A 20865-nucleotide genomic window follows, 5' to 3' on the forward strand; every position below is an offset into this window, starting at 1 on the left:
TCCACCCCCATCCCCATCCAACTCCATCCCCATCTCCATCCCCATCCATCCCCATTTCCATCCACCTCCATCCCCATCTCCATCCCCATCCCCATCTCCATCCAACTCCATCCCCATCTCCACCTCCATCCCCATCTCCATCCCCATCCCCATCTCCACCCCCATCCCCATCCAACTCCATCCCCATCTCCATCCCCATCCATCCCCATTTCCATCCACCTCCATCCCCATCTCCATCCCCATCCCCATCTCCATCCAACTCCATCCCCATCTCCACCTCCATCCCCATCCCCATCTCCAGCCCCAGCCCCAGCCGGACCCACCCCCTCCCCGCCCGCCCCCGCTCCCGGGTGTGGCCGCCGCCGCCGCCGCCGGCGGGGGCCGGGCGGGGGGCGGGGGCGGCTCGGGGCCGTTTTTGTGCGCGGCGGGGCTGTTCCGCTCCACACCGCTCCGCACCCGCCATGGCCGCCTCCCGCCCGGCGTACGGCTGCGGCAGCGGCGCGCTGGTGGGCCCCTTCAGCGTGCTGTTGCAGGCGCTGCTGGCCGTCTGCGCCTTCAGCATCCTCATGCGTGAGTACCGGGGCAGGCTCGGCCGGGCTGGCGTCCCCCTGCCCCGCGGGGGCGGCCGGCGGGGACCGTCTCTACCTCCGCCGGGCTCTGGCCGGCGCTGCTCGGGGGTTTGGGTTACCCGTTTATTCGTGAGCGCCGAGGTTTGCGTTACCGACCTGTGGGATTTAAAGGGGTGGGGGGTGCGGTGGGCTGTGGCTGCGGCTGGGCTGGGCCGGGGGTTAAGGCAGCGGATGCTCGTTCTTGAAACTCTTGTTCTGAGCCTTAATCTGCCGGTAACGAAGCGCCACGAACTTCCAGGCGTAATCTGTAAAGAAAATTTTAATGAAGGGTGAAAACTAAGGGTGTAACCCGACGGTTTGCAAGGAAGAAGCAGCAGCTAACGAAAATCGGGCGGGTGTCAGATACCGTGCTGCTTGATTAGAGTAATAGTGCCCTGAATTGATTTGTGATGCTGTTTTGTTTAACTTTGCTTAAACTGTAAAGTTTTGGGGCTCGAGAGGCTGGAGAAAAGAGGTTGCTGAGAGAATGTGTTTCGCTGATTACTGGGGAGGGGTGGGAGGGAGGGAAAGCAGCTGAGCAGTGAGAAAAGGTGGGGAACGCTACTACTGAAAGACCTGAGAAAACTTACTGTTGCTTTGTGCTGCAGCTGCATTTTACTCGGAGCAACGTGTGCGTTGCTTCTCTTTTGGGTTAAGTGGTTTAACACAAGTTGAATAACGTGCCAGAACTCGATCTGTTTTCCTTGTTTGAAAGCCTGTGGTGACGGTGAACTGAAACTTCAAGTTTTCTGGCTAAGTAGCTGCAGATTTTTGAGGCTCGCTTGCCCCTCTCTGCCTTCTGGAAACCGCTTCCAAAGGCTCCAGCACTGCGGTTAATGCCAAGCTGCCAGGGAAAACTGCAACAAGTTCTTTCTGCGATAACTGATAGCTTTTTCCAGCTGGAGTAGCCCAGTTTCAACACTTCACTGCTTGTGTTTCACCAAATATTGACAGTAAGAACAGATTAATTTTGTGCGTCTGTTCCCCTTAGTGATGTGCGCATATGGGTTAATTGTCCCGTAAACTGCATGGGGGGTCCCATAAAATCAAGGACATCAATTAATCATATTGAAATACTCCTGTGGATGAAGGCTACGTAACCCCTGCTAGCAAATCATCAACCCTGGGCTAACTGTTGTCCTCCCCCTGATGCAAGGGCTAGCATTTCCTGGAACATTAACAACCTCTTGGTTAATGAAACTGAAAGCTGATGCTGTGTGGTTTCGTTGTGAATCTGCTGAATGACTAAAGCTGCGGAGGAAACTGCTGGCTGGGACCCCGAAAGCAGATGTGTTTACAGCCCTGAGATCTCAACCGCAGCACCTCCTCTGGCTGCGGGCTGGGCTGGTGGTCCCTAATTCACCCCAGCTGGTTCTTGTCTGTGCCCCATTCACATCTCCCAGCTGGAGGCTTTCTCAGATCTGCTGTTGGGGCTGTTTGTATGCAGACTTCTAACCCACGACGGTTAGAGTGGGCTTACCGACAACTTTACGTTAGGCAATTACTTGCTTTGAAGCAGCTTTTGGGCTATTGATGTGGCCAGTTCAGTTGGCAGCCTCCTGGGGAGGAAAAGGTAACAGCAGCTGGGAGGTATGGGAACCTCTTGAGCTGGTGGTGATGTGTGTGCAGAGTCAAAAAGGTTTCCAGGAACCTTGATTTGCATCTTCTCTCTATCCAGCCCAGCATCAAGTTGGGCGGTCCCACCTGGATGACTACCTCATCTAGATCTTGGGACACTGCTGTCACTGGAGTCAGGGTCAGCCCTTCTTTGATACTTCTTCCTTCAGTACTGTGACATTCCTGGGTGTGTGTTTCTGTCGTTTGTATGTCTGTGATTTCCACTTTAACGTGACGTTGCAGGCCAGCTTGCTCGGTCTTACAGGTCAATGAGTGGAAATTCAATTGCTATCTGAACCCAAGCCAATACCTTTTGCGTTCCTTCTCCTTTAAAGTACCAGTTCAGCTTAGCTATAGGAGAACCTGGATTTGAATACATAAGATTTCCAAATTGTGCAGATATTGTTCAGAGTACTTGAAAACATCTAGAGGAACTCGGACTAAAAATAACGTGGTGTTCTGCAAAGCTTTACAGGTGTGTGTGCATGGGCGGTGCTCACAGAGTGTACATCCAGAATGTGGGTCCCAAGCATGGCCCATCGCAGGAAGGGTAAGTTTATATGTTGTTATCGGAAGAGTTTGTGTCCCCCTCGCCTCTTGGGGCTGTGGAAAGATTGTCTCCTGCCAACCCGGTAGGAGAACCCAACGGAGCAGGACGTCGGTCTCCCATGATTGTCTGAATTGATGCTCTGTGTCCAGTGCGTGCCTGGGTTGTAGGAAGCACAGCTCGTATGTGATCCTGGAAGAGAATATAGTGGCAAAATGGAGCTGTTGCCTATGGTTTCAGATTTTACTACAACAGCTTGCTGGGTTTCTTGAGGCCAGTTTAGTTTGTTGCAAAGGCTTTTGTAAAAGAGGTCAACTTAGAGCAAAAGCTCTTGGGCAGCAGAGGGAATACGTGTTTCCCTGTAACGGGATGAGTGGGGTGGTTGCTCCCCATTGCTGCGGGGTACGTGAAATGGGCCCTTCATGTGGTGAAAGCAGGACCCAGAAGTAAATGATACCCAGCCTTGGTAGGGAATCGGGGAAAGCTGTTTAGTGTGGTTTATATTAGTCTGGCCAACTACCATGAGCAATAGTGATGGCAGAGTTCCTTTGAGCCTACAAATGCTCTCTTGCTTTTCCAGCAAGAAGGTCTTCAAAATTGTAGTCAAACCTAATTCCAGTGTGGTCCACGGCTTGCTCTGGGTGCAACTCTACCCCATTTGGTAATCAGATGAAGATGGCTTGTTATCCTTCTCACCTGCCTGCAAGCGGCTTTGGAGGCACTTTGGCTGCGAGGACACTTGCTACAAGAACTAAGATATACTTGAAAGAAGAGGCAGTAAGGCCTAGCAGCTGTGTGCGTGTGGCAATCCAGTTTCCTGGGCAAGAACTTGCCCTTAGGGAGGTCATGACGTGGAGGAGTGTGGATAATTGTGCAATCCCATCTGAAGTATAGTTTTTAATGCTCTGTCTTGATCATCACTCAGCTAAGTGGAGAAAGCACGTTGCAGTTATGTCAGCTCCAGATGCTGGGTGTGATTTGGGGGGGTTGAGTCCCTGCAGTTGCTGCTATTTAAGTTTACAACTTTTTTTGTTTTAAGAAGGGATTATAGACTAGCAAAACTTGTCCAGATTTGCAACCTGGACAGCAAAACCCTTTGAAATGGGGGGAGACCTTGTGTAGAAATTTTAGCCATAGCTGCCCTTGTGGATTAACTGGAGTGCAAGAGAAACAGATTTTGGGAGTTAAAGGATCTTTTTCTCCATTGTGAATGGAAAAAGCTTTCCTTGGAGCTGGTATACTTGTTTTCTACCCCACCACAAACAGTGTGGAGGACATTTAAGAACACTCCTCTCTTCCTGAAACTGTCTTGGCAGCCCTCTGAGCTCCTGAAGGAGGTTTAGTAGCGCTTGTGCTGCAGGTGTCAAAATAGACTTAGCCCTTGGAGAGAGCCCGCGCTGCCAGGCAGGGAGAGCTGTACCGGACCGAGCTCCATAGCCCTCTTCACACAGTGAAACCTGGTTTTCAGCTTGACTTCTGAAAATGTCTTGATCCTGCCTAATGTGACAACAGTGTCCCTTTGTCTCCTCTTGCGCATCACTGCTGGATGCATTCTTTCAGCACATCTTGCCTTGAGCTTAGCCTAAGAAGGCAGAGCTGTTTGTGGTAGGGACCCTGGTGCTGACTCCCCAGGTAGGGCTTGGTGATGGAGGTGTGCTGTTAGCAAGCAGGGTGATGTTTTATACTCTGGTCCAAGTAGCTTGTCCTGAGGCAGGGCTGCAGAACGGGAGTTTGCCAGACTGACTGTAAAAGAAGCGGTGGCTCTTGACTGTGGTGAAAAATCCCTGGTAAGGAATGGAAGTATCATGCCGTTGCTGGTGTTTTCCTGGTCCCTGTGGACTTACCAGCTGACCTTCCAGTGCATTTTTTTTCTCCAGGATGGTGGGCAATTGGTTAGTGAAAATGGGAAACAGCATCCCAGTGTATGGAAGTGCCTGAACTTTGAGAGGGATTGGTGGAAGCCGTGGTACTCATCTCCATCAGATAAATCAAACTTAAGCAACCTTTTGTGGCTTTTTAGTAGGCCCTGTAGCGACAGGACAAGGGGGAATGGTTTTAAACTAAACGAAGGTAGCTTCAGACTAGATAAAAGGAAGAAATTTTTTTATGCTGAGGGTGGGAAGAAATTTTTTTATGCTGAGGGTGGTGAAACACTGGCCCAGGTTGCCCAGAGAGGTGGTGGATGCCCCATCCCTGGAAACATTCCAGGTCAGGTTGGACGGGGCTCTGAGCAACCTGCTCTAGTTGAAGATGTCCCTGCCCACGGCAGGGGGGTTGGACTAGATGACCTTTAGAGGTCCCTTCCAACCCAAACTATTCTATGATCCTGCCCCAGTGCTAGGTTCAGGCTTGTTGCTATACATAGTTGGAATCGATGCACTATTTCCATGCTTCATAATTATCCTGAGTGCTTTCTGTGTCGTGTTTTGACTTTTACACTGAAAATCTCTCATAACGGAGGGTGAAAGTGTGAGTGCATGTTAGGAAGGAGAAGAAATAAGTGGTAGAGCACTTGATCTGTCCAGACTTCCATTCTGTTTTGAAATAAATTTGCCCAGGACACGAGAGCACTACAGGCTTACTGTGCCCAAGACAGGCTCCACTGACTTTGCTTCCTCTAACACAAATGCTTAACTGTGATTTCGATTCTTCACGCACATGTATACTTAAGTGGGAATTTCACCACTGCAGATGTTTTTCTCTCTAGGGGAAAACAAACCCACAAAGGTTAACTGTGTCCCCGGAGGTGCAAAGCACAGGGCTTTACAGACTGCAGCAGCAATTTACATGTAGGTTTGGGGGTTAAGCAAAAAGCTACATGTGGCAGGACTCTCAAGACGTTTTTCTTCTGCTCCAGTACATCTGAAAACTGGCTGAGCTTGAAAACGCACATTACGCTTTGTAAGCTGGAAGGTCTGCGCAGCATTTGATGTGCTTCATTAAGCTGAACACAGCTTTCTACAAAGCTTTTGAATTTCAGCTGTTGATTACGGTGACCTCTTCTTGGAAGTCACCTTTTGAACAGCTAAACCGAGCAGTGAAAGCTGTGTGCTAAGTGAAGATTGTGAGGTTTCTGAAGGAACAAATGGGTTGGGTGAGCTGAGAAATGAGCTGGCCAACCCGAACTGCGTGAGAAGTTATCTGTAACCCAAGGGCTGCAAAGCACCTTAACCTTGCTGAATTGGTTCTGCAACAGGTGGTGAACAGTTGATATTATAGGTGTCTTTTAACTCTGTACAAGAAACTTTACAGGGAAGCTAGTCTTCTGTAATTAGAGATGGAGCAAGTAAAGTTTTTGGGAGGAGTCTGTTAAACTTCCAGTTGTCTTTTTTTTTTAACAGCATTTGTGAGAAAACTGTATGGCAGACAGACTTGATCGATAACTGCCAGCCCAGTTGCATCACTGCATTCTTCAGGTGTCGGTTCTCTTAATCATCTCAAACCTTATGGTCTTAAGATACAGCATCTGTTTAAAACCCATTTTTCAAGGGGCTGACCTGAAATGTAGTGATGCTTTATGTGGGGACATTCACTATTGCTTACCCCGGGACAGAGTTAAATAACACACTCTGCGTTTGAGCTAGAGCCCAGCCCCAATCCACATCTCCTATAAGATCTGCTGTGTCATCAAATAATGTTCCTTGTTCTCAATGTGCAAAGCATGACTAAGGCTTGTTATCTCAAAGCTATGGGTTGTGACCACCTGGCACTTGGCTATAATGACAGCTGTAAAAATCCACATAGAAACAAGACCTACAGGGCAGAGCTTAAAACTGAGAACCATGCCAAAGTACTGCGTGGCCTTCATTTGGGCAGTTAGGGTCCCCAGATGGATGAATGCTCCAGCTGAGGCTCTTGGCATGTGTCTGCAGGGTGGATGATGGGCAGCTGGTGCTGCTCTGTGGGTTCCAGAGCTTCCCCTGCACTGGACCTGCAGATGACTCTGGATTTGTATGGGGACTAGGAATAGATGGGCTAAACAATGTCAGGAACTCCACAAGAAAGGGAAGAGGAGCAGCTGTTAGGTGAGGTATTGGGGAGCAAAGATGTCCAAGGTTTTTTTGCTTTTTTTTTGGTTAGGAAAAAGCAGAACTATTTCTTGTGGTCCACCTGCATCAGCCTGGGAGCTCCAGCGTGCAGCACCGTGCAGGACTTTGCACAGGGCCGTTGCTCCAGCAGTAGCTTCCTGGGTGCCTGCTTGTTGTGGTTTAACCCCAGCTGGCAATTAAGCCCCACGCAGCTGCTTGCTTGCTCCCCCCACAGTGGGATGGGGGAGAGAATTGGAAGGGTAAAAGTGAGAAAACTCGTGGGTTGAGATAAAGACAGTTTAACAGGTAAAGCAAAAGCTGCGCATGCAGGCAAAGCAAAACAAGGAATCCATTCACTCCTTCCCATCGGCAGGCAGGTGTTCAGCCATCTCCAGGACAGCAGGGCTCCATCACGCCTAACGGTGACTTGGGAAGACAAACGCCATCACTCCAAACGTCCCTCCCCACCTTCTTCTTCCCCCAGCTTTATATGCTGAGCATGACGCCATATGGTGTGGAACATCCCTTCGGTCGGTTGGGGTCAGCTGTCCCGGCCGTGTCCCCTCCCAGCTTCTTGTGCACCCCCCGCCTGCTCACTGGTGGGGTGGGGTGAGAGGCAGAAAAGGCCTTGACTGTGTGTAAGCACTGCTCAGCAGTAACGAAAACATCCCTGTGTTATCAACCCTGTTTCCAGCACAAATCCAAGATGTAGCCCATACCAGCTACTGTGAAGAAAATTAACTGTCCCAGCTAAAACCAGCACACTGCTGTCCATGCATGCTGCTCTTGCAAGTCAGAGCGCTCTAACCCAGAATAAACTCTTCTTATCTGAAAGGTGCTGTAGAGTAGCCCAGTAATAGTTGGATATCTTCAGTAGGAGCTAGTTCAGTCTATACTTCCCTGCTGCCTCATGTCTTGCAGACCCAGAGATATCCTAGAACATGTCCTCCATTCCTATTCCTTCCTTAAAGTATCCCCTCTGCCAGTTTTGCCACAGGTGCTTACGTTCTTGAAGCATTGGTACAAGGGTATTTGGGAAGGAATAACTAAATACATCTAGTGCAGACTAGAGGTTAAGTCAGTAGCAATCTGTCGCCTTAAACCACTGATAGGACTTCTGCTGCTCCCTGATGGAGGGTATATCTTTCGAGCCTTCCCAGCTCCGGCGTGCACTTATCTCACAAGCAGCACATTGGCTGCTCTCTTCAAACAGTGGCTGCTGCTTCCTCCCATTGTGTCTTGGGTCGAGCTGTCTGAGTATCTGCATGCTCAGGCTGAGAATAGTGCAGACCCCAGGTTTTTGGCCTCTGTATCCTGCATGTTGGCTTCTTTCCTGCCTGGGGCTTGGAAAAAGCCTGGGAAAGGGTGTGTCCTTCAAAATAGGTTGAAATGTGTTATTGGAGACTATATTGTCTATAAATAACGTGGAGGTTGGGCAGGGAAAGAGCTTCTGTTTCCTCCCTGGTACAGTAGCTCTGAGTCCTCTTCTGCAAAGACCAGAAAAAGTCCTGACCCTCTTTCTAGTGTGATGTTGCCCCACAGATGGGCTTTACAGTAGGCAATTTAGCTAGCCTCTCTCTTAAAAGCAGGTGACAGCGTAACCAGTTCTGGGCATTGCAGCCTTTATTTTTGGTGGACCATTCAGAATTTAAGAGTATTAATGCTGCAGCGCTTTCTTTGAGTGCTTCTAGTATCAAGTTCATTTTCAGTATTCATCCTCTGGGGCCTGTTGCTGAGCTCGGTGGGGTCAGGCTTGTGTCTCCAGTAAATCAAGTCCTAAAAGCTTTGTCTGTTGAGTTGACATCTCCTTTTGAAACCTCAACTTTTGAATCCTTTGGTTGATTGCAGTAAGATTTATCAAGGAGATGGTCTGACTCTCAGCCAAGCATACCTAAGCTTCTCCTAGGGAAATAAGTTGCCTCTTTAAATGTGTAGAAACCTGACTCTGTAGTCTGTTTTGTGAATCAGCAGCTAGTTGCTACTGCAACTAATTCTGCCTAAATTAGGGGTTTTTATTTCCAAGAGAGGTGGAAGGCACCTGTGCTGATGCACACACCTGCAGCAGAGCTGTCTGAATGCGGTGTGGGGTCAATGGGGGATGCAGGGAGGACGTTACATGCAGGAGTGCTCCGCCATGAATGGACTGAGGAACAGTATGAGGGAATGGGGTGGTTGCTGCTGTCCTTGTCTTAATTGATTATAATAGTTAGAGAACTTCTTTAAAAACAGAAGTAGACTGTGGGACAGCATTGATGCAGACTCAGGTAACTTCAGGGAACTGTATGTGTCTAGGGCAGGCAAAGCTGTCCCCTTCCTACTGCATCAAGAAAACACCATAATAAATGTCTACCTCTTACTATTCTGGGAAAAAAAAAGTGAGGATAGCTGTCATTGGGCTTTCATCTTCTAGTTTTCTGACTATTTACAGATCTATAATGGAAGACTCTCCTCTGAAACATTTTAGTTGTTTGTTTATTTATTTACATTTCACAGGTTCTTATTCAGATGTCCAGCTTCCACCCAGCCTAGTGGCCCTCGGGGAGTTTCAAGTGTATATAATCCTTATTGTCCTTGACTGAAGAGGAAAGGCCTGGGAGTATTTTGTTTCCTGCGCTGCCCTTTCTCAGCCATGGGCAGGGTATGTCTCAAATTGTCACTCGTCTTCCTTCCCTTTTGTTTAACTTCATGGCTTTTTGTGTGCAGTAACTGGAGCCAAGTAGGGGGAGAGTGGTAACTTCTGAGGACACCGACTCAAGGAGGCATGCTGTCATCTCAGTGGTGCTTTATGCCTGTTTAATGGGATAGACCTGGATCCCCTTCTCCTGACTCTCCTAGGAGCATCTTCCCATCTGCCCAGCCTTTTCCTGAGGTGTTTTGGACCACGTTGCAAGTCTAAATGGTCACGCAGCACTTCACCTCCATGCTGCAGCAGGGCCGTGCGCCTTGGAGCAGCCTGCATGCTTTGGGTTGGGACTTCATGATGCTTGCTTTTGTTGTTCTTGAGGACTGTCTTTGCATTTCCTTCAGAAAGGCATCGTTCCTACAGTGTGAACTACTTTACTGTTGACATCCACCCACTCTACTGTTAATTGAATTTTAAGTGGAATAATTCAGGATCAGATTGAAATAGGTTCAGTGCAGGGTTCAGTCCTGCAGGAAGAATCTGGACAAGCAGTCTCCATCTTCCTCTGCTTAGCAGCTTGTTTTTTCATGGCGCTTGCTGTAGCGACCTGCTCTGTTGCAAGGACGCTCGGCCATGAACACGGTGTGTTCAGCTTTGTTTCACCCAGCATCTCCTACCAACCTGCGGTGTCTCTGCAGCAGCAGTACGCACTGCTGGGTGGATTTGTGCCGTCAGGGAGGTAGTTGGCTTGGCACAACTCCCAAATTTGCTGCTCTTCAGAACACAAGTAGCTCTGCTCTGTGATAAAAGGGACAACGCAGTAGGCCATCGACACCAGCTAGGACTCACCTTAAATGTGCTGCAAACATCCAGACTTTACACCACCAGCTGAAATGTGAGTTGAGGCTGATTTCTCAAGCTTCCCTGCTTGAAGTCAACCCCGGAGCAATTGTTCCCAACCTGCGTTGAGCTTTGGGGTTCATTGCTTCATTTAGACTTCAAAGATTTGTCTGAAAGCTTGCCTGTACTTCCACTGGTGTTTTCTTCCCCTTGGAAAGATTTGGGGAGGGAATCTAAAGGTTCACGTGAATTTTACTTGTTTCATATGTCACTAGGATTAGTTTCCTGTTTAGTGATGATGTGAAGAGGCATGAAGTGAGATCGGGAGTCCTTACTGTGTATGTATAGCGTGCTTGCAAAGATTTAAAAAGCAGTGGCTAGCACGTGGGTCCATGAGGAGCAAATGCATGCCAGAAAGCTGGGGGACCTGTGCTTTCCTGGCCTGTGGTGTGGTCCAGACTGCTGCCCTGACTAGGCTTGCAGGTATCTGGCGGTTTGGGAAGATCGCTTAGCTATAGAGATGTGCAGTAACATTGCTTCCTTGTAAAAGCCAGCTTGCTTTACAAATGGAAGAAGCTGAGAAGGGAGGCAGAGTTAAAATGATCAATGCTGTGGGGAAGACAAATTCCTGATGTCTCCTGGTGTAGACCCAGTATACGCTAGTCTCATTTTTAATCTAGTTGGATGGGAGTTCTCTCCCATCTTGTGCAGCTCTGTGTGCACTAAACTCAACTTTTGGTTGTAGGTGCTAAAACTTAAATATCACATATTTCTTGCTTGCTTGATGCATGCATAAGCATGCACAACTCTTCTTAAAAAAAAAAAATCTTGAGTGGACTGATCTGTCTGAACCATGGTAGCAAACCCGCACCTACAGCTGGTGGAAAACTGAGTTGACCCCGGTGAGTGGAGACACGTTTTGAGAAGAGCAAAGGAGACTTCAGCCTTTCTCCAACCCAGCCAGCTGAGCCTGTGGCTGTGCATGCCGTGGCTTGGCTCTCTGCAGGGCTTAGAAGAGGAGAGGGACACTGCAGTTGCTGCTCAGCCTGTTGCTCCAGAGCCCTACTGTGCTCCCAAAGCACAAAAGAAGCAGTGCTGCTTCAAAGAGGACTTCATCAGCTCCGTGAATTTTCAAAGACCTCGTGCTTCTTTTATGTGGATTTAGCATCACCCCTAACCTCTGGGTTACAGCTACCGAACAACTCTGCCTGTTTAAGCTCTGGTAATCTTGGCTGGATTTCTGGTTTAATTTGGAGACAGCCTGCTGAAGCTCTGCACAGTAAATGCCCTATTAAGCAGTTAATTATTTCTCTATAATACTGGCTTTTATCTTTAATGCAACAGTTTTACTGTCTCTGATAATTACACAGTCTCGGATAACTCTCTTAAATCTAATGAGGCATGACAAGCTGTGTTCAACAAGGCACCACACCATTAACTTCTTACCTCTTACTTGTCATCTTATCACACTGAATTACTGTATTTCTAGCCTGAGTGGCTGTGGATACATAACGTGTCACTTCTCATTAAGACAATAATGAAAATCATCCCTGGTGCTCTTGCAGTTGGGCCAGTGGTCAGCTGGCTGGCCTGGTGGCCTGCAGACCCCTCCAACAGCTTCTCTGCAGCATCATGCTCTTTGCGCCATGAGCTGAGCAAGCTTATTGGGTTCGGTTTAAATAAGTTCTGGCCACTCAAACGGCTTGGTTGGCCCATGGGTCTCTTGCTTGTGGGTGCGTGAAATGCAAATGGCCCTTTGAAGGGTGTCGGTGATGATAGACCTTGTTTGTGCTGATGGAAGTCATTGCTGCAGGGATATCGCATGGTGGGATTCAGCTGGATAAGGGAAATCGGGTGTTTTTTCTGGACAGGGATAGGACACAAACTGCTGCAGCAATGCCTGGTGTAACTTGACATGACTGCTGCTTTGTTATTAATGGCAATAGCGGATCAGGTCATTGGAGTGCTGGTTTTCTGTGGATTTGAGAGTGGCACTGAACCCTGCATGTGCCTGACCGAAGTCCTGGGGTTAGGGCGATCATCTTTTCATATATCGCCCTGTCACCTTGCCAGTAAAAGAAGTACAAAGTTGTACTTCTGAAATGTCGAGGCTCCTGGCCGGGATGTTCCTGCATCCTTCCAGGCTGGACCAGGAAGGCATTTCCCAGGGGAATGAGCCCAGGCTGTCCCTAGGGGCAGATGGTAGTGCTCCAGCTGGCAGCCTGAGTGCTCAAGTACAGCTGGACTGAACAGTTAATTACCATCTAGATGCAGAACAGCAAAGAGCCCTTTGTTTGGAAATCAGCTGTATCCAGCTAATGTTTTGGTGCTTCTTCCCAGCCTTTTATGAGCCTGCTGCTGACTCTGCTTTTGGAGGTGGGTTTGCCTTCTGGTATGTGGAGCCTGTATGAGTTGTGCTGTCAAAGCTGTGTACTTCCCCACCGAGCAGGGGAGGAAAAAGCCTTGTTTCAGGTTATAACCTGTGTCATTCAGATTCCCTGTGGGTATGTTATGGGATGCCCATGGGACCAGCTACTGTGGCGTGCCTGGATTTGATCAGTTCCTGGCTCTAAAAGGGCAGTTTTTACTTGGACAGAAGTTGTTAGCTTCTCCGCAGTTTCATTAACTGAAAGACTAACCAGTGGGTGGAGTGTAAATCTGGAAAGAGAGCTGGATACCAAGCTGTGTTTAAAATTGTGCTGGCCTTATCAGAAGTGTTAGTGATCTAAAATGGACCAGAGGTGTTGCTTGTGCCCTGTTTGTCCCATAGGCAGGAAGGAAACTCGGGTCTATAAAAGTGTGTCTCCTTACCTCCCTGGAGAGCAGGCAGAAGCATGTGGCTCTGATGTCCCTGCTTTCATCTGTGGCACTCTGGGTTCCTGTCTTCATGTCCCCAGGTTGCCCTGGGAAGCGTCTTCACGTGCCAAGAACTGTCAGCAGTAAAAAAAGTCCCTTTGGCTGTAAATTTGAAGGCAGTGGCTGATTACACGTGGCTGGTGAGGATGAAAAAAGAATAGCTACGACAAGTGGGATGGTGTGTGCCTGTTCTGGCTTTTGGTTGCTTTGTGACAGAGCAGAGTAGGCTACAGGGCTCCCGAGGGTGAAGACTTAGTGATGATAAAATAGATTAACTCATGGTCTGTTTGGGCTTCTGCAATCTGCTTACTCTTCAGTACTCATTGCAGTGATCTGCCCGGTATCGGGCACAGCTGGGATGTATAGAAGGATTTGGTGATTAATGCTTACAATATGTACTCTTGGGGTGGTTTCTCTGACAGGGTTGTACATTGCACGTTGATTCATGCTCATGTGTCCTGCTGCTTTCAGGCTCCTGGTTTCGCTAGATGGCACCACCAGGCAGCTGCTCTGCTCGCATCCCTGGCCGGACTGTCAGGAGTTAGAGAGGGTGCACTGAATTATTATTTTTCTGAATTACTATTTTTTTCCATTTCCCTCCAAAAAAAAAAAAGTCACAGCTCATTATTTTTAACTCTGAGTCCCGTTCAAGCTGGCAGTGTGTTTGGGGAACTGATTGTGGCAGATCTAACCTGCCGTCCATCTTGAGCTCATTAGCACTGGTGAGGAGGAGAGTGGTTCCAGTGGCCGAGGTGAGGTTGTGGATCTGCACCCTCTGTGTCTGCCTGAGGTTTGGAGGCCACGTGCTTGGGGCAGCAGCTGTAATAATGGTGTCTCTAGCTCTAGATGTAGCTGTTAGCAACCTTACTACAAACCAAGACAGTGCCACTGAATGCCCTCTACTTGGGGGGGGGGGTTGTTCTTCTAATTAATAAATCTAATGTAGTGGAAAACCCTTTTACAGCTCTGCTTGTTCCAGAGCATTGGTACCTATAGGTTTAAAGGGAGAAAAGTTGGCCTGGTAGCTCGTACTTTCTAAAATGGGCTCCTAGCTGGGGTGACAGCAAAACAGTCAAAAGTGACTTCTGCATGGGATGTGGTACGTGGTACTTTTCCATTAGCAGCTCCTATTTGCACATGTAAAAGCTGGTTGAACCCAAGGAGAGCATCACATCTCCGACAAACTAACTGGGACCCTTTGAGATGCTTCTGCAATGCTCAGACCCCACTCTGAGCAAAACTAGGTAAAAATCCAACTCGCTGTTATCTCCAGGTAGTAACTAGAGAAAGCTCGGAGCAGCAACTGCAATAGACAGCACCAGAGGACTCCTTAGAGGAGGAGAGACCTGAAGGGCTGCAAGGAGAAAACTCATCTATGGCCAGAGGGACTTCATCATAGAATAGTTTGGATTGGAAGGGACCTGTAAAGGTCATCTAGTCCAACCCCCCTGCAATGAGCAGGGACATCTTCAACTAGATCAGGTTACTCAGAGCCCCCTCCAACCTGACCTTGAATGTTTTCAAGGAAGGTAGAGTTGCTTCAAATATCTTTTTCAGGGCATATGGTTAGTGGTACTGAAGCTATGTGTCTCGGTCTACTGCACCACAGTGGTAGCCAGTGGGCGTGCAAAATACTGCGTAATGAAATAATGTTTTAATACTAGTTGGCACAAGCTTGGAGCCATGCCAGCTCGCGGAGTTTCGGGGCTTGGCACTGGTACCTTTATGCTGGAGACATGTGCAAGGTCCTGCTTCCTCGAAGGTCCTCTGGTCCTGTTAGCTGCAAGGAGGAGGTGGCTTTATTGTCCTGCTGTGGCTCAAAAGCTTAGTGGACTCTTGGGCCATGTCATTTCACTGTCACTACCATAATTTCAGTTTGCCTGGAAGGCTTAGCAGAGCTGGTAGGTAGTGGTGAACCCTCCCTAGCTTCCCTCAGGTCACTTCTCATGGCATGAAAATGCTGCTGCTGAAGGATGCCAGAAGCACACACCTACCTCCCAAACACCTCTGCTGTTCATCCTTCTGACCTGCAGGTGCATACATTGCCTCTGGTCACTTTGGAGCTGGGTCCTTTGGCTTTGCTCAGCTTTAGACTGGCAAATGCCGAGGGTCCTCCAGATTTTTTTTGACTGACATTGCATTGAAGATCAGCACAGCCCGCACACGTGTATTGGTTCAGCTCTGCTTGTTAACGTAACCTCTCTAATTTTCTTTGCAGTAAAACGATGTAAGGAACCAAAGGAAGAGAGGCGTCCCTGGAGGATATGGTGAGATGTTTAATTTGGAGCTTGAAAAGACCATGTATCTGTAATATTATTATTCTCTTATACTAACAATCTTCTAGGCTGTCTGAATATCCTGCATGGTATTTAGTCATTAAATGAAATGCTCTGCTGCCGCTTCCCAAGGGAAACCTCCATAAAGTAGCTGGTGCTCCCTAGAAGTAATATTCCCTGCTCCCTAGAAGTAATACTCCCTGCCTAGCTCCTCCAGAAAAGCTTGGTTTTGCTGTAGGTGACTGAACCGAGAGGTTATGGTCCTCTCCAATCTGCTGGCATACCTGCACGTGGGCTGTCTCCCAGACAGGGTCAAGTTTTGTTCTTAAATTTGATTAATCGCTTTGGTGTCCCCTGACCCAGCTCAGGCATAGACCAGGCAACGTGTTTGGCTGTGTGTTGATGTAAGGTAGCTGGGTATTGCTGTCAGCTTCGGACACCTCTACAAAGCATCTCTGTGTTGTGGGATTTACTGGCTGCCAAGAGGTGGGCGTATGGGTGGGCTCAGTGTACGGTCAGGCTGGCTTGGCAGCACAGAGCTACCAGCCAACGTTAGTGATGAAAAGCCTGTTAGTCTTCTCAGTTTGGTTCTTCCTCTAAAATAATTTGGGAATTCAATCCAACTCCCTGTGGACAGCTGCAAAAATCGTAAGTAGCTGAACACCTTCCCTGTGCCTACTGCTGGTTGGAGAAACTGAGGCTGGGCGGGGCACTGGAGGGTGAACTGCCCTTCGCTGCAGGCTAAAACTCAGCAGCAAGTGTCAGGTGCAGATGTGCAAGACTGAGCTGCTACGTGCTGAAGTGCTATCTTTTTTTTCTTAAGTATTTGGAGTCAGCCAAACTGTCCGTTTTCACCATGTACAACTTCTTGGGCATCAGGAATGCATCTTGGAGGAAAGCAGATCCATGCAGGGCCTTCACGTGGGTGACTGCTGGGTTGCTGGTTCTCCAGGGCACAGATATTTATGCCTTTTCTTTTTTGCCTCCAGGTTTTATGATACCTCCAAGCAAGCAATAGGTGCCCTCTTCATCCACTTTGTCAATATTTTTCTGTCGGATCCAAATGAAGAGGACCCTTGCTCTCTGTAAGTACACAAGGTGCTTGCATTCATGTCCTACATCTGTAAAAGGAGGAAGCAAGCCTGTTGGAAAACGTCATATATGGTGGAAACATCCATTTAAAGTACCAGGTGGGGACAAACCATGCTGAGCTTATTTTCAGGGTCTGGGTTGTCTCCTGGTCTTTGTAGTCTCCTGGTCCGATGGAGATGAGGCAGTGCTACGGTGCTTTTCTGAGGATTAAAAGCACCTTGAAATATACTGGCAAAAAGCCGCAATAAATGACGCAGCGCTGCTCCACGCAGTTGCAACTGTTACATACTGTGCCATTTGTTTGCACACCGGGCTTTGCAATTTGGCTGGTCTCGGAGCAGTATTGAGAATGCTTTCCTAACTGCGGGGGAAGGTCTTTGTCCAATGTAAGGATGGTTTTTTGGATATTTGGTTGCACCTACCGCATGTATTCCTGTAGTCCTGTTTGGGGGCTTTCTAAGCCAGACTTCAGACTTAATGTAGAAGTACCACCTTTACTTCAGACCAGCCACTTCACAGCTGCAAATTTAGTTTCAGAATTAACTTTATCCTGTTTTGAGAAACTCCTCTAGGCTTCATAAATGCTGCTGAAAACCTTCTGGCCCATCTCCTTTTTGTATGTTGAAGTGCTGCACCTTGATACGTTTCTTTAAACAGACACAATTTTGGCTTGGGCTAAATATAACCTCTAATATGATTCACTGTTTGTTAAACAGACGCTGTCTTAAAATAAACCGTTTTGTGCTTATGCTGTGCCCTTTAGTTGTTTGGTTTTTGGTTGGTTTGTTTTTTCCCTTAATATGTTCTGTGTTTCCCTGTGCTGCCTGACTTGTCGTCCTGAATCAGGCAGCTTAAAACTCTCAAGCCCTGTCTCTAGGCTTTGAGGCTCATACACTACGTGTCCTGCCCAGTATAAACCACCAGAGCCTCATGTTTGTATCGGAGTGCTCCGACTTCAGCAGCTGGAAACTGTAATAAGCTAGTCTGAGCCTTTGGATGTAGAAAAACTTAATGTCGTGTTTTCAAAATGGATATCAAAAGCAGATTGTTATTTTCAGTGTCTTTATGATACTTTCAGAGGCAGTATCAAGTTCTGGAAAAGGAAGTGTTCATTCCTGTAGCTCTGTGCTTGGTGTTTTCTTCACACTGTAGAAATTTGGCCCGATCTAGCAGAAAATATTCCAGTAATGGAAAACTGGCCAGAAAACATTAGTCTGAGTGATATTTTTTTTCTTTTCTCTGGAGTTCATTAAAATATCAAGCCCTGGGATTAGAGCTTGGACCCTGCAATCCCCAGAAGGTCCCTGCAGGTCTCCCGCCTCTGGCGCTCTATCCAGCAAGGCTTAAATATCCAAAGCTGCAGAGCAAACCCATCAGGCCCAAATGTCCTGGTGGGGATGGGTTCAGCTCCTGGATGTGCAGTGGGGACCCTGAACCGGAGGCTTTTGGGGACCCCAGGATGCCTCCTGTTGAGCCAGGGCTTGTTGCCTCTCCCAAGACTTTCTGCCTCTCAGTCTGCGTCCCTGCTCATAGGAGCCTCTTGCAGCTGCTCAGTAAAATGGACTTTTTGCCTCTTCTGCTGCACAGTTTGCAGAGCAGCTGTGGTGTCCAAGAAGCTTCCTTTTTCTTGTATGAAATTCTAAAAATGTTTGGTTCTGTTTCCCTGAAACTTGGGACTTCATCCTAATAAAAACAAAAGACGCTGCAAGTGGAAAGCTTCTTTTTTGGGGGGTAACTCTTAAGCAAGGCTAGCCCAGGAAGTATTTAATGCTTTATGAATAAATGAGCAATGCCAGAGGGTTGGTGGAGCCTGCTCCCTTCTCTGTTGAACAGGCTTTTAAACTAAGAAATTGCTGGTAAGGCTATAGGTAAATCCAATAAAAGAGAAAGGAAGTGAGCTTGGACTATTAAGTGGGGATTTTTGAAGTCTTTGGGTTTTTTATGGATTCCCATAATGAAATAAAAGACTTTGAATATGACTTAACACAACTTGAATTTTCCTCTGCTTTTAGCTACCTTATTAATGTCATTCTTGATGCCACGCTGGGGATGCTGCTCGTCTGGCCTGGTATGAAAGCTGTTTCCTGGATCATGCAGCAGCAGAAGTACACGTACCTGGTCTTCGGAGAATATGGTAGGTGTCAACCGCTCTGCACAAAGGTGGTTCATTTGCCGTCAGCTGTGAATGGGGAGAAGAAAAGGGCAGAAACTACAGTTTGGGGTTAAAACACGTGAGCAGCCTGCTTCTGTTATCCCCTCTCCAAGGAGCTCACGGAGCGTGGTAGTGATCAGCGTGTTAAATGCTGGGACATCCCTAGGTTGCAGGTAACTCTGCCTGCTGCCTCGCCAAGCACTCTTGGGCGTAGCAGGTTGGCAATGAAAGGTTAAACATTTCCTTGGGTGGATTTATACCCCAGGACATGTGTATGATAAACTAAGGTGTTTGGGTGTGGTGGTGGTGATTTTTGTGGGGTTCTTCCTAGCCTCTCAGTTCAAAACATGGGGTTGTTCTTGAATTTGCCTTGAGCTGTAGTAGGCATCAGCAGGACACAGCCTGGCCCCAAAACTGAGTTCTCAAATGACTTGTGGGGTTTTGTGGGGGATTTTTTGATCTTAAAAAAAAAAAAAAAATGCCCGAGTCTGGCCTGTCTCTGCTTTGATTCCTGCCTTGAGATGGAGAAAAATAGTTTCAGAAAAGCTTTTCTCAGCCAGCCCCACTAGAGGGTAGCACTTCTCTTCGGAAAGAGCAGAGCCAGTGCTTCTCCGTGGCTGCAGGAAAGGGAAAAATTACCCTTTTGCCTATTTTAAGTTGTATCTAATATAAAGATGAATTCAGTCTTACTTTGGAAAATATATCCTATTCATACCAGTCACTTTCCTATCTTTAAGACCTTAATCATTCTGAAGGTAGTCTCATTCCTTTTGTATTTTTAGTAGCTGTTCTAATAACTGAGCTGGTGGAACTTGGACCAAACTGAGATTAGTGCAGAGATCCCACTGACTTGTGAGCTTTTACTCAGGATCATGTTCAGCATATGTAAGTGGGTCATGGCACAGGATGAAGGGGATGGTTGGGTTTGTGAGACAACAGAAGCAGCTACAGAGTCGGAATGAGATGACAACAGATGGGTTGAAATGATGGGACGTGGCAGGGCTGGCTCTCATCAACCCTGAGAGCGGTTTTAAAGGTTGCAGTGGTCTCCAGAGCAGGTTCAGCATCCTGACGGCATGCATTTGGTGGGGACTACCTTTTTTCCCCCTAATGGCTCTTCCTCAGAGCTGAGGAGCCAAGCACAGAGCGCTGAAGTCATTCAGATGAGGCAGCACAGGAATCCAGATATTTTTGGTTCAGGGACTGGCATTTTTCCTCTTTTGAGCAACAAGGACTTGAAGCCCAACTGCAGCCATCCCAGGGCACAGCTTCATGCACCACGTTTGCAGCTGAGCAGAAGCAAGGAAACGTTAAAGTGTATTGACAGCTTGCTTTAACCTTGCAGAGCAGTAGTGAACATCCGTTGAGCTGTAGCTGGCCCCTCATGAAGGCTGGCTTAGACTACAGAAACAGTTCACTCCTCTGAGGAAATCTTGCTTTCGTTAATAAAAAAGTTTCTGCTGTTGCTTGAATTTAGCTTTTGAATTGGGGATTAAATATCTCATCCACTGAGCGCTGCTCTTCGTGCAGGTCTCTGGCCAGAGTGACCACGATGGAGAAGCTAGATAGCAGTCAAGTGGCATGTCCAATGCAATCCTGTGTAGGGCCAGGGAAGCAAAACACCTGCTATCCTCATCTCGGGTGTTAAGTAACTTCCAAAATAGTTTGGAAGATGCTAGTAAACTTTGTACAGTTTGATACAGGCTCCAGAAATATGATTCATTTTCTGGTCTAATTGCTGTACCAGACTTTATGTTTCTTTGCTCAATTCTCCTGAGGAGCAAAAGCAGCTCTTGCAGTCCTGCAGAGGAGGAAGGGCAGAAAAGCACCAAATCCATGTTGCAGACAGTGGTGAGTGCTATTGGTCCAACCATCAGGAAAGAACAGTTGTGTCTTTGTCCAGTATAGCCAGCACCCATCTACCTGCATGGTCTTCGAGCAAAAAAAAAAAAATCTGCTGCAACTGCTTCCTTTCTGACCCTCCAGTTCTTGGTTGCATCCCTGCAACTGATGCAAACCGCTGCAGTTATCCTTTGTTTTGGGCTCCAGCAGTCCCTTCTGCTCTGCTGTTGGTATGCCTGTCTCCACGGCCCTGAGTGGTTCTCCCTGTGTGACTGCAATAGCTGCATTAATGGAGAAGCAAAGAAAAGGGAAGGGAAAGCACCTAAATCTACGCTGCTATTTTAAGCATCCAGCTGTCCAGAACTGTTTAGAAAAATGTATTAC

At 47.8% G+C, this 20865-nt stretch overlaps 1 pseudogene across 1 annotated transcript in view; it reads left to right on the forward strand.

The window, feature by feature from the left end:
* Nucleotides 1–461: 461 nt before the first annotated feature.
* LOC143165689 (store-operated calcium entry regulator STIMATE-like) overlaps nt 462–20865 on the forward strand; it is a 42154-nt pseudogene continuing 21750 nt past the window's right edge. Inside the window, exons 1-4 of the transcript XR_012996303.1 lie at nt 462–570; nt 15338–15386; nt 16385–16480; nt 18500–18621. The product of XR_012996303.1 is annotated as a store-operated calcium entry regulator STIMATE-like (transcript). The remainder of the gene's footprint in view (nt 571–15337; nt 15387–16384; nt 16481–18499; nt 18622–20865) is intronic.

Source organism: Aptenodytes patagonicus, chromosome 1 (assembly GCF_965638725.1).
Source record: "Aptenodytes patagonicus chromosome 1, bAptPat1.pri.cur, whole genome shotgun sequence".
Classification (NCBI taxonomy): Eukaryota; Metazoa; Chordata; class Aves; order Sphenisciformes; family Spheniscidae; genus Aptenodytes; species Aptenodytes patagonicus.